Consider the following 25,257-nt stretch of genomic DNA (forward strand, 5'->3'; position numbering starts at 1 on the left):
ATCGACGAGTTGGATCGTGATATCACGATTATGTGATTTATGGAAACTCGACGAGTTGAAGACTAGCTCAGCGAGTTGAGTCAACTCGAAATGTTGACTTTGACTTTGACCTGGGTGTTGACCTTGACTTTAACTTTGACCAAAGTTGATGTAACATCCCAAGTTCGGAAGCAAGAAGTTGGAGGGTGCTAAGTGTAAATTAAGGAAGCTACTCGACGAGTAGGTATGCTACTCGTCGAGTCGGAGCGGGATTTGATCGCGGGTTAGGTGGCCAACTCGCCGAGTCGGAAGATGTACTCGACGAGTTGGTGCTGGAATGAGAAACCCTAATCCCGAGGGTTGCACCCTATTTAAAGGACTTTATATCCTTCTCCTAGCCTCCTATTCCCCCTTTTGAGATCCAGAAACCCTAATTTTCGTGTGAGACTTCATTGTTGAGGAGATTTGAGCTTGGAAGAGGAATTTGGTGGAAGGAGCTTCAGGAATTAGTGGCTAGCATCAAGCGGCTTGTGTAGATCTGGGATCTACATCAGTTTGGGCACATCTCAGAGGTAAGGAGCCATTATCTTAAGATATTTCCTTTTTGGTTCATCGTTGGTGGTTGATTTGGAGTTCCTTGGCTTGTTTGAGATCTATTTCGGGTTTGGAGTTTAGATCTGAGGTTGCTACTCCAGATCTAGGCTTGTGATGGTCCAAAATATCATAAAGCTTATGTTTAAGAGTTGTTGGTGAAGCCCCCTAGTCCTTAGCCCTAGCCCTAGTGTGTTTTGGGCCTATATCTCCTTTGTTTCACGTAAAGTTTGCAACTTTATGTGGGGTTAGACTGTAGAAGAGTGGATCTATGGATTGGAGCCCTTGCATGGCTCGAAAAGCCTCTGTATTGATTGAGAACTGGAGAGACTCGGCGAGTCACATGGGTGTACTCGACGAGTTGTATGAACATGTGCATGGACTCGGAGAGTTGGAAGAACAACTCGACGAGTCTGTTAAAGATTGCCTTGGACTCGACGAGTCTGTTCTTGGACTCGGCGAGTCTGGTCGCAAAACCCAACCTCTTTTGGTTAAAGCTTTGGATTAGTGAGTCGGTTGGCGACTCAGTGAGAACTCGACGAGTTGGGTCGTACTATGGGAGTTTTCGGAGTATAACAACTCGACGAGTCGACGGGTTGACTCGGCGAGTAGAGTCAACCAGGAAGGTTGACTTTGACTGAGGACTTTGACTTTGACCAAGAGTTGACCAGTTTGATTTCCAAGGGTATTTTGGTAATTTTGGTATTTATGGATTGGTTCTTTGGTAGTGTTATGTGGTGAAGATCGTGTCGGTGGTCGGAACAGCTGGATCTTATCTCTTCAGTCGGCAATTGCAGGTGAGTTATCCTCACTATATCGACAGGGTCTAAGGCACCAAAGCCGGCCCTTTATCGGATGGGAATCCGGGTATTTGTTGATATGTATTGATTTGCTATGTCTGCGTCCTGGTATTTAGGATGGTATTATGTTAGTGACCTCGCTGAGGTCGGTATCCTGGTATATAGGGTAATGTTATGTTAGTGACCTGGTTAAGGTCGGTATCCTGGTATATAGGGTAATGCTATGTTAGTGACCGATTAGGTCGGTATCCTGATTAGGATGTTGTTATGCTGTTTGATCTGATAGATCGGTTTGTCTGAAGATTATTATGTGACTGACTGTTTTATGTGCACATGGTTGTTTGAGTGAGGTTGGGTTGAGGCGGGTCTTGCTTTGTGCTGTAGGCCAACATACCCAGGGCGGACCGGATAGACCGTAGGCCCAGCGAGCGGTCCGGATAGGCTGAAGGCCCCAGGAGGGCGGTCCAGACTTGCCGAGGCTCAGGGAATGGACCAGACCGACTGAAGGCCCGGTGCGGGCGGACCAGTCATACTGTAGACTCAGAGAGTGGACCAGGAGGACTGAAGGCCCGGTGCGGGTGGACCAGTCACACTGTAGACTCGATATGCGTGGCTGTTCTGTATTATGATATGATTTGATATGTGTATGGTTATGTGGTTGGTATTTTGGGGGTACTTCAGGAGATCGTGGCAAGGCGAAGGCGTGATCGTACCGCTCCTCATACTTCATGAGTTTGTGATCTGGTTCTGGGGATACTCTGATGTTTAAACTCTGTTGAAAACAGGTTGTAATAACTTAATGGCTTTTGAATGAATTAAAATGTTTTAAATTGGTGCAATTTTTATGAGTGTTACAAGTTGGTATCAGAGCCTTGGTTTGGGTGAATTGGAGGAACATTCGTGTGAATCCAGTCTCAAATCAAGGAGGGATTTTCAAAATGGTTTTCAAAAGGTTTTCAAAATAAATAAAGGAGGATGCAGAGGGTACGATCAGCCAGAGCCAGTAAGTAGACCCCAAAATACCATACAAGTTATTTGATTATGTGATATGTTAGAACAGCATGCTAGTACTAGGCTAGGGAATTTCAGGAATTGCATGATAGAATTGCCTGATTATGTGACGCTTACTAGCCTAGGGTTTTCCTTATATGAGATATTCAGCTTTCCTCTAGGAGTGAGGATTGAGCGTGTGTGTGTATATATGGTTAGAGTGTTGTAGTGATACTTGAGACAAATATGGGTAGGTGTGGAAGGTAGTATGGGCCCGTACTACTGAAAGCATAGGACCCATACGGATAACAAGGAAGCCACAACTCTCTAGGGTATCAGTTATGAGATAGTTCCTCGGGAGGGTATGTGATGCGTCTTAGGGTTTTGTTGGTGTATTGCAGTATGGCGATTACGAGACGTTTCGGGGCAAGATCCGGTTCGGTATCGGGATCAGGAGAGGGTGGTTAGGATGGACCAGTACCACCCAAGGTCATTGGTCAGATGTGTACGGATGAGTTGGATGCCAGGATTCGCAAGATCCTGCATGATGAGGTTGCTGCCATGTTCAGGGCTGAGTTGCCAGAGATGTTTGGGTCGATCAAGACCGCCATGGTTGAGTACTTTGATGAGCGCTATGCAGCTCTTGCGGAGACGGCTGCCGCAGCAGCTACAGCGGTTGTAGCAGCGGCAGGGGGAGGAACTGGTCGAGGTTTTCAGTATCGGGACTTCGATAATACGAAGCCCCTACCTTTGATGGAGTTCAGGATCCTATCATTGCTATGAGATGGTTGTCAGACGTGGAGGGTTGTTTCTTCACGTGTTCATGCCCTGTGGATCAGAGGGTGAGGTGTGCTTTGAACCTTTTGAGGCTCGGGGCGAAGGATTGGTGGAGGTTGACTACGGGATCTTATTCTGATGCGCAGCGGGCTGCGGTTACTTGGGATCAGTTCCGGGAGATGTTCAGTACTCGTTACGTTCCGCAGGTAGAGAGAGATAGGTTGGCTCAGGAGTTCTTGGAGCTGAAACAGAATTCGGAGTCGGTGACGGAGATCACCAGGATGTTCACTGAGAGGGTGATGTTTTGCCCGGAGTTCGCGTCAGAGCAGGCTCAGATGTCCCGGTATCTGAGTATGCTCAAGAGGGATATTAGATAGTTTGTGTCCACGCAGAGATGTGATACCTTGTTAGAGTTGCAAGAGGCCGCCAGGCGGCGTGAGTTGGAGATTGAGTTGCAGTTGCGAGAGCAGAGGCAGGCCCCAATGCAGTCGCAGCCGACGCCGAAATGGTTCAAAACCGTTGACTCCAGGATTGAGGGTCAGAGCAGCCACACTTGTGAGAAGTGTGGGAAGGGTCATACCGGAGTTTGTAGGTCCAGTGGTGCGTGCCGCAAGTGCGGGAGAGAGGGGCATTATGCGAGGGATTGCCGTCAGTCAGCCCCGGTACAGGATATGAGGATTTTTTATCACTTCCATCAGGTTGGACACTTGAGGGCCAACTGCCTACAGTTTGCTGCAGGATCGGTGCAGGCTCCAACACCGGCCACTTTTAGGATTACTGGCGGGGGTCAGGGTGGAGCGGAGCCTCCGAGGGCTCAGGGACGCACATTCCAGCTTACAGCAGAGGAGGTCAGGGCAGAGCCAGATGCAGCTGCGGGTATCTTGTTATCTTGTTATTTGTGTGGTATTGTAAATCTGTCTGCATTGTTCCACATGTTTCGTAGTATGATTCAGGATCTTAGTAGTTAGGAGTTGTAGTTAGCGTTCAGGAGGACTCTTGGTCGAAAGATAAGGTACATGATCTCGTTGCTAGAAATAGCAATTGCGATGTGAGAAGTGTTCAGCTGAGATTCAACTTCACTGAAGTTCGGGTGCGCGATGGCGGAAGGGTTATTCGGTGAAGGTTACTCACTCCCGAGGGAGTCAGTTCATGGTTAAGAGGGAATATATGGAGTAAGGGCGATTGAGCTATGCCGGTTTTGGGCATCGGTGGTTAGTTGGCGGTGCACTAAGTGGGGGAGAATTGGAAAATTCTCCGGTGAAACAACATGCATCCAAGGATGGTTAACTGTTTGGATTTCAACAGTGTTTTGCTGAGGGTATGGATCGGTGAGAGCAAGTGGTAGACAAGTGGGGCGGAGCACAGACCATGGTTTTCAGAAAAGGTGACTGATTGTTGTAAGGCCTAGGGTTAGGCCGGGAATTGAGTATATGGAATGGAGCTGGAGTTCGGAACCCCAAGAGGGCTAGAACAGCATGCATGGGAGAGATTCCCAGGAAGAATGGTTCAGGATGGTGTACAACAGTTTTGAGCGGTCCGGGTAGACTGAAGGCCGGTGGGCGTACCAGTCAGACCGAAGGCTCGGGGAACGGTCCAGACAGGCTGAAGGCTAGGAGGGCGGTCCAGACATGCTGAAGGTTCTGAGAGTGGTCCAGATAGGCTGAAGGCCTGGTAAGGCGGTCCAGTCATGCTGAAGACTCTGTATGTGTTAGTAGATCTGTATGCGGAGAATGAGTGACTGTGTCACCATGCAATAGTAATCGATATGGTCTGGCCCCAAGTATTGATCATGATGATGAAGTTGGCTGGAGGTCGTGCGTGGGCCTTGTTAGTTATGTGATCGGATTCGGAGTATATGGGAGTTCGAGAATAACAGTTGCTCTACATGGATAGTGTAGTGTGGAGTTTAGCTCTGTGGCACTTATAGGTGCGGTAAGGGTTGTTGAGTAGACTTCCTGGAAAGGGAAGGTATGTAGCTCCGGAAGGAGTTTGGGTCCTCTGAAAGGAAGGCAGTGGATTAAATGGATGATCCAAAGTGCTTGGTAGTAAGCACTGAGATTGTACTAGATATATGGAAGCACATACGGGTTGGATGCCCGTTGAGGTTGTGGCAATGTTGGATGATGTGCATGCATGTTTTCAGTCTCCTTGGAAAAGGAGGAGGAAGGTGGTTCCCGATTGGAGATTGGGACAGAGGAAGGTGAGACAGCAGGTTAATAGACTCGGGAGTAGTCTGGACTGGTGCTGAGGACTGTATAAGGATATTACAGTCAGAGGTCAAGGACCTAGAGATTGTGATAGGGAGGTGTGAGTGGGTTGCACTCCGTTGTGTCTAACCGAAGGGTTCGAGGGTGACGCAAGGACAAGGTCCTTAGTTCTGAGTATGGTTTTAGGCTTGAGTTATGTATGTGGAGGTATTCCAATATGGGGTATTCCATCATGAGGATTCGTTCCAGGTTGCAAGTTATCATGGTTATCGCCAATCTTGGGCGAAGGAAGATGGATTAGTGTCTTGGCGGAGCTCAGTGGGTGTTGTGGTATCCAGTTTTCGCAGGTTGTGAATGAATGTGTAAGACGGAAGTAAGGCAGTGTCTTCAGGTGGTACTTAGTTGATGAGTGTTGTCATCAGAGAAAAGAAGTCGGTTTGCCAACTTGAAGCAGTTATCAGGACCCTGCAAGGGAAGAGATGGATTTTAGGGATTCGATAACTGTGTTTGAAGGAATCTGGGCCGGTTTGAGATCAGTGGATGCATTGTAGGAGTATCATTCGGAAGTTTGTGTTGCCGCAGGCTTCGAGGACGAAGCGTAATTTAAGTGGGGAAGAATTGTAACATCCCAAGTTCGGAAGCAAGAAGTTGGAGGGTTCTAAATGTAAATTAAGGAAGCTACTCGACGATTAGGTATGCTACTCGTTGAGTCGGAGCGGGATTTGATCGCGGGTTAAGTGGCCAACTCCCCGAGTCGGAAGATGTACTCGACGAGTAGGTGCTGGAATGAGAAACCCTAATCCCGAGGGTTGCACCCTATTTAAAGGACTTTATGTCCTTCTCCCAGCCTCCTATTCCCCCTTTTGAGATCCAGAAACCCTAATTTTCGTGTGAGACTTCATTGTTGAGGAGATTGGAGCTTGGAAGAGGAATTTGGTGGAAGGAGCTTGAGGAATTAGTGGCTAGCATCAAGGGGCTTGTGTAGATCTGCGATCTACATCAGTTTGGGCACATCTCAGAGGTATGGAGCCATTATCTTAAGCTATTTCCTTTTTGGTTCATCCTTGGTGGTTGATTTGGAGTTCCTTGGCTTGTTTGAGATCTATTTCGGGTTTGGAGTTTAGATCTGAGGTTGCTACTCCAGATCTAGGCTTGTGATGGTCCAAAATGTCATAAAGCTTCTGTTTAAGAGTTGTTGGTGAAGCCCCCTAGTCCTTAGCCCTAGACCTAGTGTGTTTTAGGCCTATATCTCCTTGGTTTCACATAAAGTTTGCAACTTTATGTGAGGGTTAGACTGTATAAGAGTGGATCTATGGATTGGAGCCCCTGCATGACTCGAAAAGCCTCTGTATGGATTGAGAACTGGAGAGACTCGGCGAGTCACATGGGTGTACTCGACGAGTTGTATCAACATGTGCATGGACTCGGCGAGTTGGAAGAACAACTCGGCAAGTCTGTTGAAGATTGCCTTGGACTTGGCGAGTCTGTTCTTGGACTCGGCGAGTCTGGTCGCAGAACCCAACCTCTTTTGGTTAAAGCTTTGGATTAGTGAGTCGGTTGGCGACTCAGTGAGTTGGACAGGATGGAATTCCGAGATCATTGAACTCGACGAGTCTTGGGGCGACTCAGCGAGTTGGGTCGTACTATAGGAGTTTTCGGAGTATAAGAACTCGATGAGTCGACGGGTTGACTCGGCGAGTAGAGTCAACCAGGAAGGTTTACTTTGACTGAGGACTTTGACTTTGACCAAGAGTTGACCAGTTTGATTTCCAAGGGTATTTTGGTAATTTTGGTATTTATGGAATTGGTTCATTGGTAGTGTTCTGTGGTGAAGATCGTGTCGGTGGTCGGAACACCTGGATCTTATCTCTTCAGTCGACAATTGCAGGTGAGTTATCCTCACTATATCGACATGGTCTAAGGCACCAAGGTCGGCCCTTTATCGGATGGGAATCCGGGTATTTGTTGATATGTATTGATTTTCTATGTCTGCATCCTGGTATTTAGGATAGTATTATGTTAGTGACCTGGCTGAGGTCGGTATCCTGGTATATAGGGTAATGTTATGTTAGTGACCTGGTTAAGGTCGGTATCCTGGTATATAGGGTAATGCTATGTTAGTGACCGGTTAGGTCGGTATCCTGGTTAGGATGTTGTTATGCTGTTTGATCTGATAGATTGGTTTGTCTGAAGATTATTATGTGACTGACTGTTTTATGTGCACATGGTTGTTTGACTAAGGTTGGGTTGAGGCGGGTCCTGCTTTGTGCTGTAGGCCAACATACCCAGGGCGGACCGGATAGACCGTAGGCCCAGCGAGCGGTCCGGATAGGCTGAAGGCCCCAGGAGGGTGGTCCAGACGTGCCGAGGCTCAGGAAGTGGACCAGACCGACTGAAGGCCCGGTGCGGTCAGACCAGTCATACTGTAGACTCAGAGAGTGGACCAGGTGGACTGAAGGCCCGATGCGGGCGGACCAGTCACACTGTAGACTCGATATGGATGGCTGTTCTGTATTATGATATGATTTGATATTTGTATGGTTGTGTGGTTGGTATTTTGGGGGTAACTCACTAAGCTTTCGGGCTTACAGTTTCAGTGTATTGTTTCAGGTACTTCAGGAGATCGTGGCAAGACGAAGGCGTGATCATACCGCTCCTCATACTTCATGAGTTTCTGATATGGTTCTGGGGATACTCTGATGTTTAAACTCTGTTGAAAACAAGTTGTAATAACTTAATGGCTTTTGAATGAATTAAAATGTTTTAAATTGGTGCAATTCGAGGTGAGTTACCTTCCCGGTAACAGTGGGTCTAAGGCACCACGGCCGGCCCACTAGTAGGAGTTTCTAGTTTGATGATTGTCTTTGTGATAATTGTCTAGTATGCCACTATCTGTTATGATTTATGTGCTAGTATGATATGATATTATGTGGTAGTGGTAGGGGTGAAATAGACCCCGTAACCGGTTGAAAGAGACCGGGTGGGGGGGGGGGGATTGGCCAGCACCCATATATGCTAGCCAGTTACTGCCCCAAGTGCGACACCTCTTTGTTGTAGCTTGATTCCATGGAGCTCAAGAGCCTAGTGCCCCAAGTGTGACACCTCAAATGGTTCGCACAACATCATCAACATTTGGAATAACCATGAGAAGATATACTTCACTCTAAAAATCGACTTGCCCTCTTGTGTATGCACTAGTGCCGATTTCACCAACCAATGGGGTCTTTATATAGTGTGCACATTAGGGTTACACCATGTAACCCATGACTTTACCCATTCCTTATGCTCCATGGGTTTTAACCTCCATGGAGTATCCATGGGTCACCACATGCGTTAAACCCAACATAAGGAATCATGGATCATAAGCCCACATATATAAGAATGAATGATTTACACAATCAATCCTCATATATTTAATTAGTCTCTTTTGATCACTAAATTAATTCCAAATTAATTCTTGATCAATACTAATTAAATAATATGATTTCATATTAATATATTTGAACTTATAATATATTAATATGTCACAAACATGGTTGCAGAAATCGGGATTAATCGGCGATTAATCGTGGATTAATCGCTTGGCGTTCTCCAACCGTCGAGGATTAGGGCATTAATCGGAAATTTAGGATTAATCGGGTTTGGCGAGATTAATCGGCCTTGGCGGGATTAATCGGTCAACAAAAGTCAAAAAAGTCGAAAAAAGTCAAACAAAAGTCAAAAAAGGTCAAAAAAAATTAAAAAAAAAATTTAAAAATTCAAAAAACCAACTTTCTTTTTTTACTCCAAAATTTTCAAATTTTCAAAATTTCAAATATTATACCAAAATGTTCATATTTTCGTATTTCCAAATTTCCAAATTACAATTTTTCTTATATTCTAATTTTGAAGTACTTGTTTTTCTTAAGATATATTAATATTTAATTAATTTTAATATTTTGTTAATAATCTATGGTCCCCGATTAATCCTCGATTAAACCCCGCCAAGACCGATTAATCCCTTAACACCAATCGACCGTCGAGCTACCGTCAAACGACTTTTACAACCTTGGTCACAAATATCCTCTTCTCACAAAAGGTCTATCCAAATGTCCCGATGCCATGCAACCCAAATGGACCATGCCGGGTCGGGTCAAGTATATACCAATTATAGTTATGGGCTTAGACACTAATCCAACAGTCTCCGACTTGGATAAGTCTAATAACTATTATTGCAAGTATGACTCCAACCTGACCAGTAATCGTAGTTCTTAAAAGCTGTTGTCGAACTTTGAACAAATCACTGACGCGTCCATTAGATAAGTGATCATATATTCCTCCATTCTAGATATCATATGGACTAAGACATGGATTATAATCATTCTCTCTGTCCATTTATTGTTTCCCGATTTCTGATTTATGACGACCGACTAATTGAACAAATCAAATCAGTCCAGGCTTGGCCAAGCACTTAGGGTGTCATCACTAAATCATCGAGGGGCCCATAAATATCGTTTTATCCCTTTAAGGGTAAAAGTAATAGATAAACTTTGACTCATATGCTTATACTAACTACTTGTTGAATCATACACAAAGGCATGTTTTATAACATCGAGTTACCAATGCGTTTTCATGCAATCAATGTATAACCAACTCATAGTCAACAACTCATATCTATAGGTTTGAAGAATATAAGATATTATCGTCTCATGATTCACTCGTGATAAAATCCATGAAGTGATTCAAATGAGCGCGAGTTTAATCCAATACTCAGAACTTATGAGCACTCATGAATGTTGTAGCAACTTATGCTATGTCCAACACCTTAGACATCTACAAGCCAACTTCATGACAGTCTTGCCTTAATACCTACTTTCAATGTATTATCGACTGTGGATGGTTTGAATAACTTAGTTATTCGGGAAGTCAAAACATGCAAAGTGAAACACAAGAATAATACTAATCCTATATGGCCCCAACACTTTGAGTGTAAATAAAACACCTTTTATCTAAGCACCATATTGATTACTCATTATTCATTGTATAATGTTTCGATTTATCAACTTAATACTTGAATAAAAACAATAGTCATGCCATGCTCCAAGCATGCACACTATGTTTGTCTTATGGTCCTTACTTTGTGAAACAGATCAATTGACAATATTTCAATGATGCTCATTTCACAATCCCAATCCTTATTGTAAATGTAAGAATACCAAACTCTTGCCATTTACTATAATCTATTAGATTCTAAACTTATATGCAATGATCCCCTTACAATGAATAGGCATACAAGTCACAAGGACTTGACAACAGACATTACAAAGTATTCCAATGGAGAGCAATTCCATGGAAACGAAGTCTCACATTCAAAGTACATTCCTTTGAACACCCTTCTTCAAAGAATAACTTCCACCTATGGACACAATTCCATATTCCCATTATGACTATCACTTCTGAACAAGAGTTGCCTCCTTTCAGAATATGTCAATATGGTCCTATCTCTATACTTTCAATTGTCCATGAGCAACAAATCTTTGGCAAACCTCAGATTGTCCTCGACAATTGCTTAATCATTTTAGTCAAATCCAGTTTTATTCCTTTTTCCTATTAACGCCCTAGGCATTTGGAAAATTTAGAATGGATAAATAATATAGCATATGTAATCGATCCTATACCCGAAACATATGGGACCCGATTCATTCTATAAAATTTTTTATTTTCCATGTTCTCAAAATTCGAACTATGAACAGGTATGACGTAATCACAATCAAATTTTGAGAACACAACATACATAGAATTTCCTCGATTGGAGTTCAAACCGATGATATTTTGTGTTCTTGTGATTCGTTTGAAGGAATGATTCCTTCTCGGAAGCCGGTGATCCAAGAAATTCACAAGTATGAAACTCCAAAAGATTTGATTCAAACTTGCAAAGTTAAAGTTGTGGAAAGTGGGTTTGTTCATGAAATCAAATCTTCAAGATGCAAAAATACGAGAAAGAAAAAGAATAAGAAGATTAAACGCAAAAACAAGTGGGTTTATTCACAAAAATCATCAAATGTTGTGAAGTCAAAATCCGTGAAGCAAATTTGGGTTCCAAAGCAACAATTTCCAAATGTTGCGTTGAATTTGAGGTAAAAAACTAAAAGTATTGGTGGCTCTTTTGAAGATGTTCTTGGATCGTTGAAGAACACGAAGAACAAGTTGTACATCACGCATAGTGGGTGGTACAATGTTCAAATTGGAGATTTTCTCGTTCCAACAAAAGAACCAAGATCTTCTAAATTTGATTCGTTCGTCTAAAATTGACCTCGATTCGTTAAAAAGTTATCTCAAATTCTCAAATGGATTCCAAAACGTCCATGATTTCGATTCGTACTTTACGTTTTTCATTTTTGATCGATGTGCCTCATTGGATCAAATCTGTTTCAACCCCTTTGTTTGATCCAATTATTTTTGTTTAGATCAAAATTCCAAATATCATAATCACATATTTTTTTTAAAAATTCATATTTGTTAATCAATTTTGAAATAATACAGTATATTCGAAATTAAAATGAGTTTGTTACAGTTCATTGAGCCCAATCTAACAAATTCAGATACTGTTCATTGTTTACATCGGGCCCAAATTCATTTCGTTTGAGCACTGTTCGTGTATCTCATCTTGAGCCTAAATATATTTGATTATCGATCATCGTTCAATCGCAAATATACTTCCTTCTTGTTATTTCTTGAGCATCAGACTTGGATGTCGATTCTAATAATCGATGTCAAATTGTTCACTGAATTCGAAAGTCTCATGGCTTGAAAATCAAAACAATATTGGTTTGAATTCTTGAGATTAGAAGCGAAGGATAATTGTTCGATTTGATAATGAAGAAAGTTAAAGTAAAAGTCAAAGTTTGATCTTGATTCATCTTGAAACGAAGCAGGAAGATGAAGGGGATATCGACTGGATTGGGAATCAGAAAACGAAGGATGAAGGATAAATGATTTTCGAATCAAAGTGATTTGTTAAAAACGATAGTTTGGAATCGTTGGAACCTTGGGTCAATTGACGAACAGGTACTGGGAATTCGATACCTGGATTCATGTTTGATTAGACGTTCACTAATGGAGAATGGGAAGAAGACAAACGAAGATTTCAAGTTCTGATATTAATATGGGTTTGGATTGTCGATTGCTTTCACAGTTTTGATGTCGATGGTTATAAAATCGATTTCGAAGGTCATAAGGTCGCAATTTGATATCCGATGGTTGATTCGATTTTAAAGATTATTGGAGTCGACTAATTTTGATAGTCGATTTGAGGAAGTGGCTATGTTTAGTTGATTGAGTAACGAAAACTCGATTGGAAAACTTGATTGGGAAGTCAATGATTAGGAATCGCTGTTGGATTTTGGGTTTAATGTCAATGATCATCACACTGGTTAATTTGGTTCGTTGTGTAAGTTCGCAAGGTTGATTTGTGCGAGTTCTATTGATGCCGATTGGAGTCTATTGACGAACAGATGAATGTTGATGGTCGATTTGGGGTTAAGCTTTGATTTCGTTGTGTATCGAGAACTGATAAAGAAGTGAATGGTTGTGGAGTCTGGATTCGTTATTGAGCAAGCGATATCAAAGGTCGAAGAATTTGATGTCGAAGATTATTGATTGGGAAGATTAATGAATGAAGATTTTGATGATGGGATTTTCGTTTATTAGTTTGTATGGACTGGGACGTGATATTGATTTCGAAGGTTTCACACTTGGAATGGATGTCGATGATTATCGACTGAAAAACGAAGGTTTTGAAAACAAAGGTTGTGATATCGAAGGTTTTGAGGTGCCTACTTGACACTCGATATCACTCAACGAGATTTGTGGGAATGGGATCGTTATCGAGGGTCCGTATATGGTATAAATGTCGAGGGTTCATTACCCAATTTCGAAGGTTGCATCTGGAGACTTAAGGTTCGAAGGTTGCTACTTGGCATCGACATAATATTGAGATATATACACTAAAGTCACAATATTTTCATCGATTTGACAAGAAAGTCCTAAACTTTATTTTTTTGACAGTAAAGTCCAAATTACCGGCAATTTTTGACATTTTTACCCTTTTTTCCCGGTTAGCCGGTAATTAGGACTTTTTTGTCAAAAAAATAAAGTTTAGGACATTCTTGTCAAATCGTCAATTAGGACTTTACAGTCAAAAAAATAAAGTTTAGGACTTTTTTGTCAAATCGTTGAAAATATTGGGACTTTAGTGTATATATCATTTTTTTGTTATAAATTTAATGGCATGATACTCTTTAAGCATAAGAGTTATTGAAACATTCTTTAGTCAGCTAGATCCTATTGAAATATTTAACGTTTGCTTCTTGTTAAATCGTTTTTTTAATCTCAACAAACCGACATTGAAAAAAATGGAGATAATCAAGAAAGAAAGAAAGAACTAGGGTTGTGTTGGCTTTTTGCAGTCCCAAAAATCAAGAAATAAGAAACCGAAAAAAACGAAATTGCCCTTCTTTCCCTTCTCCACATTCACACCCTTTTGACTAGGTATGCGTTGTTTGTGTTTGTATAATCTGTCCCCACTTTTTAGTTCAAGATTTGGCGGCGAAGTAAGAAGAAAGTTTTACATGTCTTTTCACCCTTGTAAAAGTTTCTTCTTGCTTCGCCGCCAAATCTTGAACTAAAAAGTGGGAACGGATTATACAAACACAAACAACACATGCCTAGTCAAAAGGGTGTTAATGTTGAGAAGGGAAAGAAGGGCACTTTCGTTTTTTTCCGTTTCTTATTTCTCCATTTTTGGGACTGCAAAAAGCCAACACGACCCTGGTTCTTTCTTTCTTTCTTGATTATCTCCATTTTTTTCAATGTCGGTTTGTTGAGTTTAAAAGAACGATTTAACAAGAAGCAACGTTAAGGATTTCAATAGGATCTAGCTGACTATAGAATGTTTCAATAACTCTTATGCTTAAAGAGTATCATACCATTAAATTTCTAACAAAAAATGATATATAAACTAAAGTCCCAATATTTTCAACGATTTGACAAGAAAGTCCTAAACTTTATTTTTTTGACAGTAAAGTCCTAATTGACGATTTGAGAAGAAAGTCCTAAACTTTATTTTTTCGAAAAAAAAATCCTAATTACTGGCTAACCGGGAAAAAAGGGTAAAAGTGTCAAAAACTGCCGGTAATTTGGACTTTACTGTAAAAAAAAATAAAGTTTACGACTTTCTTGTCAAATCGATGAAAATATTGGGACTTTAGTGTATATATCCGCATAATATTCGCGACTGGAACAAGCGAATTGGAGAAGAAAATAAACAACTTTCGAAGTTGGTCCTTAAAGTTTTGAAGACATGGCTGTTTAAACCCATTTCAAAATAAGGACATGATTTCGACATTTTTGAAGAAAACAAACAGAATTTTCGCAATGAGTCTCTGCACTTTTGTCGAAATTTGCAGTTTATACCCATATTCGACATTGGGGTATAATTTCGACATTTTGAAGGAATATGACATAATTTGATGTTCAGTCCCTACTGTTGGTGCGAAATTACACTTTATGCGTAGTTTCGCAAATGGGGGAGTGTTTCGCATCTTAGACTGTTTTTGGCGCAACGGGTCCTTGCAGAATTCATAAAATGACAATTTTTACCCGGATTTTGGAAAATCTTGCAACTCTCACCCAAAAGTCGAAAATTTTCATAAATTGGAAATTTTTTGAATGATTTTTCATGATTGTTTTTCTATGCAAGTTTTTCGGGTGTTTCATTTTTGGTACACATCAAGGGGGAGTTTGTGAAGATTAATCCTCAGGCGCTTCTCACCCTTAATGGGTTTTATAATCATTCTTTATTATAAAAAGGGGGAGAATGAAGGCTGGGTATTCGAAGCGGGTTTTTCAGGTATTCATTTGCGGATTTGAAGACCGGTGTTACTTCGAGGGCGAGTTTGGTCTTTATCGCGCAAGCTCGTTGGATATTGAAGTCGGGACATCCAATCGTAACTTTGAGGGGTAAAATGTTAGGGTGCAAAGTCACACTTGGATGTAAAATGTTAGGCTTACCCTCTTGTATGTGTAAATGGGTTGAGTCTTTCCTATAAATAGGAAGTGAGTGACTCCCATTATGTAAGGAACCATTTGGAGTGTTAGACTAGAGAGAGAATTTGTGCAAGACCCACTTTGTATATTCAGCTTAACAAGATTTATTTACTCTATGTGTTCTTGATTTGTATGATGAATCACTAGATCTTTTCTTATTCCGCACATGTCATCATAATCAACACCACTACAAAGATATCAATTTTCTTCCTAGCTAAATTGATCTCTACATACTCTACATAGAGAAATCAATTTTCTTCTGCATCATCTCTCCTATTTTTGATCCTAGGGTTTTCTAGTGTTAGAGTGTGAACCATCATAGAGTTCCATATTATTGGTGCTAGCTTTCTAAGGAAGATATCAAGAGGGTTATTTGCATTATTCGAATTTTGAAAGAAGGTATGTATTCTAACTTGTAATTTTCGATTCCAACAGGTTAGAAGTTTGTTTCATCAGTATGTTGTTATAACTTGAGAAAATGTCATAGTCTTCTAGGTTTCATGTAGCCATAAGTGTTTATGTAAATTTTGATGTGCAAATATTTTGATTGTAACCTATAAACCTCATCATCCTTGTCTATAGGTCGCACATTCTTCTCCAAAATGGTTCATGCTTGCTTCATGTCACATAAAGGATGCTAAATTCCCTTCATAGGTGCTCCACTCCCATCTTAAGTGCTATGTTCCCTTCTTAAGTGCTTCATCACTTTCTTAGATGACTCGTTCCTTTCTTAGATGATCTATTCCCTTCTCAAGTGCTCCATTGAACTCCAAATACACCATTGAGTTCTAAGTGCTCTACGAGAATGTTCTAAATGCTCAAGTCATATTTAACACATTAATTACTATAATTGTAAAAATAACATCAATATAAAAAAACATAAGAATTGTTTTAATTTTAATAATTTTAATAGTTATAATATGAATCGTAATAATAACAAATAATATCAAAATCAATTATAAACAAATATAAAAGTAAGGACGATAATAAATATTATAAAAATAATATTAATTTTTATAATATTAAAAATAATATTTGTAATAGTATACAAAATCTTAAGAAATCGAATTTTTATTTAATATTCATGGTTAATCCGTATGTATATAAACGAATATAATAGTAATAATGATAATAAATATAACAATGATAATATTAATTTTTATTTTTATAAAAATAATATTTGTAATAATACATAAAATAAAAAAAACAAATCAAGATTTTATTTAATATTCGTGGTGGTTACTTCGTAGGTAAATACCTACGGACTGGCTAAAAAAATCAAATAATTTCAGTTTTCCCCAAAAATTGGCTAGGTTTTCGATTTCCCTCTTTTAACGTCGCCCTTATACCTCCGCTATCACACCCCCAAACCGGAACGGCAGAAACGTTCGGGGGCGGAGGACGTCATGTATAGTATCACAACAATTGAATAATAGTAATCAAAGCAACAACAACCATTGTATTAATAGAATAAAGTTTACATTGTTTTCGAATCATATATAACTGACTCCAAAAGTAAATAACAAGTAAAGACTCGAAGCTACAATGCTCCATCTTCTTGAACCATGTGCGTGTACCTGTCTACTAGTGTCCTGAGAATACAAGTAGGTTTTAAAAGAGTATCAGCATTTAAGCTGGTGAGTTCATAAGTGTTTTGTTTTAGAAAACAGGTTCTATGTTCTTGAAAAGTATGTTGTGTTTCTCTAGAAAACCTTATAGTTTCTGATGTAATGAATGTTAAGTAAAAGATTTGTACAAGTTTCCTTTTGCGAGTACTTAGTGTATACAAATCATATACAATCCAGACCGAACAAACAATCGATTATGTGGTTCTGCCCCAAGCCCACAACCAAACAAGGAACATGAAATGAGGCGGAGGCCACACATTCCACTGGTTGCCGGATCCTCATGTACATAACCCTGAAGTATTCACTAGATACTTACAATGTTGACTGTATTGGTCCTTCGAAATCTGTTGAAAGTGTTCCTCAAGAAAATCAGATATTTTCTTAGTACAAGTATGATAATATCAATTCCTTCTATAACCACTTAGCACATACTAGTTATCTATAAACTAATATCGAAAAGACAGTTAATTGTGTGGATCTGCCCTAAACCTACAACCAAATAAGGAACAGGGAATGAGGCGGAAACTACACATTCCACGGCCTATCGGATATTCTTCATACGTAACCCGGATGCATAAACTAAGGAATTCCAGAACTATTAATGAATATTCGTTAGTTGAATGATCAACCGATTGTTTGTAAAGTACTGATGTTTGTCCTGGAAAATCGTATATTTTCCCTAAGTGTAAGTTGTTGTATTAACTATTCCAAAATTAAAAAGTACAAGTATCTTCCATACTTATGTTGTTAGAGCATTGTTCTGAATGAAAACCCTGGTTACTACCAGTAAGGTATAGTAGTTTTATTACTTAAACTAAACTAGTTGAAAATGTATTGTTCTGTATACTAAAAGTGTTGTCAATACCCTCCTGTGATCACTTAGTACATACGAGTTATAGAAATCAAGATTGAACAGAAAGTCAATTGGGTGATTCTGCCCTAAGGCCACAACCAAACAAGGAACAGGGAATGAGGCGGAAGTCACACATCCTACTGCATGTCGGATGTTAATTTCATATTACCCTGATGTATATACTAAGTAATCCCCTAGTTATTAACCCTGATGATTGTTTGTTAAGTATATTATTACATGAACGAGTCGTTGTTTCTCATGTGAGTTCTTGTAACCATGCTAATGGACGATAAACACTACGATGTACTTCAGATGTCGCAAAATGAAATGATGTTTGTCACCCTCGGTTAACTGTAGCTAATAGTAGAGGTGTGGGATTGTCAGTCCCGTATAGATCTATACAGAAACTCACCTTCTCCATCCAGGAGACTCTGGTTCCTAAGGTGTAGAGCCCCAATTCAGTGATCCAAACCAGTGATCAAAACAAATGCAAACAAGAAATGAGTAGAACAAGAAGATGATCAAGCAATGCACACTTTTATTTACAAAATATCTGGCACACCTTGAGTTACACACATAGTTGACCGCAAACTCTCTGGATATGTCACCCAGGACTGACAGACTCTGATACTATATATAGGTACAGACTGGCCGTGAATATGAAATCTCTCCAAGTATGTGAAATCTCTCCCAAATCTCTCCCAAATCTCTCCATGAATATGAAATCTCTCCAAGTATGTGAAATCTCTCCTAAATCTCTCCAAGAATGTGAAATCTCTCCAAGTACGTGAAATCTCTCCCAAATCTCTCCATGAATGTGAAATCTCTCCAAGTATGTGAAATCTCTCCTAAATCTCTCCAAGTATTTGAAACCTCTCTCAAATCTCTCCAAGAATGTGAAATCTCTCCAAGTATGTGAAATCTCTCCCAAATCTCTCCATGAATGTGAAATCTCTCAAAGTATGTGAAATCTCTCCCGAATCTCTCCAACTATGTGAAATCTCTCCCAGTATGAGAAATCTCTCCCAAAATCTCTCTCAAACTTTTTGTGGTCATCCGGGTCATCCCGACCCATAGCTTGGTCAAAAATCACGCAAAGCGGAAATATTTCTCGAAAAACAGCCATATAGAGTCGAAACTCCTCTTAGGAACCGAAACTCCTCTTAAGAACAAAAACTCCTCTTAGGAACCGAAACGCCTCTTACGAACCGAAACCCCTCTTAGGAACCGAAACTCCTCTTAGTAGCCGAACCTCTCAGGAGCCGAACCTCTTAGGAGCCGAAAGTGTCAGAAGCCTCTGGGACCGAAACCTCAGCGGACCGAAGCTCAGCAGCGAGGACCGAACTTCGGCCCCCATCCGAGACCCTCGCATCCGCCTTCGGTACTTCGGCCTTCCTTTCCTACTCTCGGTTCCTTCTCGGTTCCCACACTCCTAAGAGGCGAACCTCGCAGGTTCGGTCCCTATTGTCCGGTTTTCGACTACTTTCGCCTCCTAAACCCGTTTTTGACGTTTTTGACGGGATTTTTTCACCAAATTCATATTTTTATCATTTTTAACCTCCCGAAACTATTATTTTAATTATTTTTCAAAGATTTATTAATTAAAAATCATTATTTTCTATTAAGAGGATATTTACCCCAAAAGCGGGTCAAGTGTGCCCACTTGCCTTCCATGTGTCATCCTCCCACTTGCCACCTTATCCACATCACACAAACCAATGCACACATCACTTCAAACTCACAAGCTGCTCCAGCAACCTTCCATATAAGGAAATCCCTAGAGGATTTCTTGAGTTACTTGCTCATTTCAAACATACACACTTCTCATATCACCTCAAGAAAGCCTCTTTTCTCTCAACTTTCAGCAACACTTTTGATGTGTTCTTGAGTCACTTATTCACTTATTGGTAATTATTTACTTCTAACTCAAGTGCTATTACATGTTTTCATAACACTCTTGGATCATCAACTCATATCTTAACACCAAAAATCGTTCTTAGGATCATCCAAAACTTCGTGTGTTCATCAAGTGATCTAGACTTGAAACTCATCATCTTCAACCTTTCCACTCTTCAAGAAATCACTGAAGGTGAGTTCATGCCCCTACATTTTCATGTTTTCTTCAGTTTTCAGGGGGGAATACAAGTTAAAATACCAAAAACTTAACTAAACTCAAACAACAGCTTTCATCAGAATAGTTGAGTCTTATTCACGGACTGTTTTGACTATCTTAAACTTAATATATTTCAAAACTCTATAATATGCAAATAGTTCAGGTTCATACCTTTAAAATGACTACTTTCACATCTCCATACAATTTTTCTACGATTTATGGTGATTTTTACAAAACTGCCTTTCATTTCATAAACGAATTCAGACCAGTCTGTGAATATGAATATTTTAACACAAGTTAAGGACTTACAAAAATCATAATAAAAATTATGAATAAACTAGACACATTTTATGAACTCTCAGAATTTACAGAATCTGTTTTTGACTTCATATGATTGTTTTATGATTTTCCTAAAACAATGTTGAAAGGTTAAAAACTAGTCAACAGCTTATAACTTTCATAACACTTTGTAATATGTTGAGCAAAGTGTATAATATTAAGTTCTACATATTGAATGTATTTTTCTTGTTAGTTTATCATCATAAACTGAAATTTAGTCTTTCATAAAAAGGATTCTTCATTCATTTCGAACACATATAATAAACTACATTAAGCATGGTTTATAGATTTTTACTACATGAAAAAGGTTTTACTCTCAAAACAAAGGGGTTTTTCACATAGTACTTGATAAACTATAATAGTAATAGTTTATGGATTCATAGCACTAATGTATTTTCATAAAAGGTGATTTCACTTCCTCCACGGAAGAGGTTTTAATATCAAACCATGTGTAAACTAGTTAACTTAGGTTGTGAGGCAATTCTCTCCCCGTACGTTCGAGTACGGGATCCCAATTCCTGTAAGTTATAACCAGAATCTCTTGTAGGGAGAGCGCGATAATTGTGTATAGATCTATATTGGGATTGACACCCCACACCTCGCTGCTAGCTACAGCCGGACCGGCAGGTCTACAGGTGACAAGAGTCATAGTATCTTAACGTCTGAAAAACGTTGTGCAGATTATTTCTCGTCATAGTATGGTTATAGCGACTCACATAGGTAGTTAACAATCTTTCAAGTTTACATGGAAAATTCTACTTCGAAAAGGGGTTTTACTTCTAAACTAAACGAGTTTATGTCGATTTAAACTTTCATGAATTACTTTAAGTATGGTAAAATACTTGTTTATTCTCGGTCCTGGGATTTAGGGCTACATAACTTTTAAAAAGAAAATATTAGATTTTCTTGGAAACATATTTCTATTAAAAATACATTTCATCTAGAATTGTTAGACTTCAGCTATAATTGCTAAGTGTATATGCTAGAGTTATATAAGAATCTAGTCACAATCGACTTAGAATTGGTGGGCCCGCCTTATCTCCTGTTCTTTGTTTGGTCGTGGACCTCGGGCAGACCCATTATATTCAACGGTTTATTTAACTTAAATTTTATATAACTTATATACGCTGGGCGATTATAGGAGGAATCTATGGGTCTTTCTAGGGTTCATTATCGCATAACATAGGAGCATTCATTCCACACTTAACTAAGAAAATATTGGATTTTCTAGAGATCATACTCTATCGCTTTTACAAGGAAAACGGTTTCTTCCTCAAACAAAACTCTTATGAACTCACCAACTTAATTGTTGACACTTTTCAAAACCTACTTGTTTTCTCAGGAAATCAGTGAAACAGGAAAACGTCAGCATTTTGAGGATGGGACGTTAAATCATCAACATTTCATTTTGTCATCATAATGTAATTGATTTTGAAAAATGTAAACATATACTATGGTGTAACCTTTTCAATTATATTTATGATGGTTGTATTTACTTTGAGCACTATTATACTCGTTGTTGTGATACTATACATGAAGTCCTCCACCCCCGGACGTTTCCGCCATGCTTGGTTTGGCGGTGTGACATATTGGTATCAGAGCATTGTTTATAGTGAACTAAGTATATCGAACCACATAAGATATACAAACTATAAACGCATTGGGACTAAGGTCTCTGATTTAACATTTTCAAATAACTATACTTTTAGAAATAAATAGTTTCTTGTTAAAAGTATACATGCATGCATACATACTAAGGTCAGCATCATACTAGAACAAAACAAAAGGTGTGATTGTTGAATGGCACATGTAGGCTTGGGGATGTATGGTCAGGTCTGGGAATGACATAGCCTGATCAATTATGTCTGACCCAGAAGTGATTAGCATATGCCCGGGAATGGTTGTGGCGTTGCAACAAGTCTAAAAACTTACCAACTCTATCTACAAACAAACATCGAAAACATAAGTCAAACATTAAAATACTATAGGAGTATTTTGTGATACTATAACCAACTTATGTGAAAACTAAAGACCCCTATTAGTATGTCCATAACGACTGAGTGCATACGCTAAGGTTATACATAATTAAAGATATTATAGACTCAGAATCTATGACTATTTCTCTACTTCCTGTTCCTTGTTTGGTTGTGGACTTAGAGTAGAGTCATTTATTCGAAGGTCTATTCTATCTCAAGTTATGTATAACTAGTATGCACTATGTGATTATAGATGTGACTAATAAGGATCACCCCTATAAGTAATTATAGGATTAGACGTCTATTAACTATCTCTTCTACCCATATTCTCGCACGAGCAACGTGATGGGTAAATCTTAACGCCCATACAAAACCCTCTTCTACCCACTACCATAACTCCGTCTCAGGGACGTTAGCAGAAACACCGAGAATAGTTCAGTAAAGTGCGAAATTTATTACATGTGTATATAAATGGTAAGGATATAACCAAAGTATATCAATAAAAATCGGCATGCATTTTATTTCAGTGGGAGTTTACCACATATTTCATAACCTTTTATTACAAACAATTTGCTTATAGTAACTCTAAGATTACTTGATGTATACCTCAAAGTTATGCGTAATTAAGAGACGACCGGCATAGAAATGGAAAGTCCGCCTTAGGTCCTGTTCCTTGTTTGGTTGTGGGCTTAGGTCAGACTCATTAAGTTCAACGGCCTATCGGACCTTAATTACACACAACTGGTATACATTGGGTGATCTTAGGGGTGGATCGGGCATGGAACAAATCACAAGATTACAATCGAGTCATTCCTACTAAATTCATAAGTTTATTTATATAGACCTCTGGTATGAATTGTTTTCCACACTCGAAAAAAATCGGGAAATGCCATACTTGAAAACTAACAACCTAGTTTTAGATGCCCGACTAATAACCAGTACTAAAAGACTTGTACCCATTTCGTCTTTGAAATTATATAACAGAAAGATACCGCCTCGAAGGTTTGTTAGACGCACTAGCGGAACGCAAACAAATCCACCACCGCCGCCTCCCCAATATGATCATGTTATGTTCCAAGTTGCGGTCACGGCCGTGGTGGCAGCTGTTATGTCCCAAATCAGCACTAATGGTGCAGGACGGACAGGGAGCGGTACTAATATCTCCACTCAAGGAGATAGCCAAGGGCGTTCTAGAGAATGCTCCTTTAAAGACTTCACCAATGCCAAACCCGATTCATTCAATGGCAGCGGGGGAGTCATCGATTTGATGCGGTGGTTCGAGAAGACCGAATCTGTCTTCGAGATTTGTGCGTGCCCCGAAGCGAACAAAGTCAAGTTCGCAGCTCGCACTTTCTCCGGACGGGCCCTTACTTGGTGGAACGACCACGTTAAGTCACTGACGCTTACAGTGGCTAACTCGATGAGTTGGGAGGAATTGAAGGCAAAGATGCTGAAAGAGTATTGCCCAAGAAGCGAGGTGCGAAAGCTAGAGCAAGAACTGTGGAACCTCAAAATGATAGGCTCTGACCTTGTAACCTTTACCGTCCGATTCTGTGATCTAGCACTCCTTTGTCCCGCTATGGTCACCCCGGAAAGCAAAAATTTGGAGCGATACCTCTGGGGATTGTCCCCCCTAATTCAAGATAGCCTATTGGCCTCAAGGCCAACTACCTTTGACAGTGCCAAGGAATTGGCACAACAACTCATCGACCATCGTGCCAGCTATGACACTACGACAACCACCCCTGATCAAGCAAGAGGAGGAAACAACAAAAGGAAGTTCTGGGACAACAAGAAGGACCAACCAGCCCAGGACTTCACTAAGAAGCAACAGATCGTTGCTGTTCATGCTGCCACAACCCACGCCATGCCAACACCCAGAAATCAATACGCTGGAACCCTTCCGAAATGCAACAAGTGTAACTTCCATCACACTGGGGTTTGCCAAGAAAGGCATTGCAAAAATTGCAATAGGAAGGGGCACACTGCCCGTTTCTGTAACGCATCGGCACAACCCATCAACCAGGTCCCTGGCACTGGAGTTAGCCCAGCCTGTTACAAGTGCGGCGAAACGGGACACTTTAAAAGGGACTGCCCAAGAGCACGAAATGCCGGTGATGGTGGAAGGGTGCTCGTGATCACTGCAGGAGAGACCACCCCGGAATCCCCCGTGAATATCAGTACGTGTTTCTAACATCGGCGTTTAAATTTTAAATTTCTTTTTATTACTAAATCTAACATCGATTAAAATATACCAACCATAAATCTTAAGAACACGACAAAACCCGAATAAGTCTTAGCTTCTATATAAAAACACAGGGTTTTACTGGTGAATCTATGATGGCTAGTGTAAACATTATGGTCATATACCATTAAGATTCTATGGACTTAGAATGTGTGATTTCGCCTCATTTCCTGTTCCTTGTTTGGTTGTGGGCTTAAGGCGGGGTCACCCATCTGAATGCCCTTGCAATCTTAATGATATACGACTAGTTTACACCAAGCGATTATAAAAGAACTGGTAGGACTTATAATGCAAATTTCGTCACAGTTTGTTGAAACATTCGTAATGCTGGAACTCGCTAACTACATTATAAAATATTCGCAGTAGTAATACCAAGTATAAAGCGGGGAGCATAAGGGCACACATTGAATACACTATCATTCCAAAACAATAACTCCTTTTTAAATCGAATCGGCTCAAGTTACAATAAGAAATTCCAAGGTCGTCATTTAACATCAGGCGGGTTGTTCCCCACCATAATTAATTTCTTGTACCACGAAAAGTTCCCCCATCCTTCCTCCAAATTCTTGAAGTCCCAGTCGAAACACTAATTTTTGGACGAAATTCCTTCTAACGGGGGGATGATGTGACAACCGTCAATTTCGGCCAAGTCAAAGTCAAAGTCAAAGTCAAA

This window comes from Lactuca virosa, chromosome 3 (genome assembly GCF_052849685.1).
Source record: "Lactuca virosa cultivar CGN04683 chromosome 3, Lactuca_virosa_CGN04683_v6, whole genome shotgun sequence".
NCBI classification, from domain to species: Eukaryota; Viridiplantae; Streptophyta; class Magnoliopsida; order Asterales; family Asteraceae; genus Lactuca; species Lactuca virosa.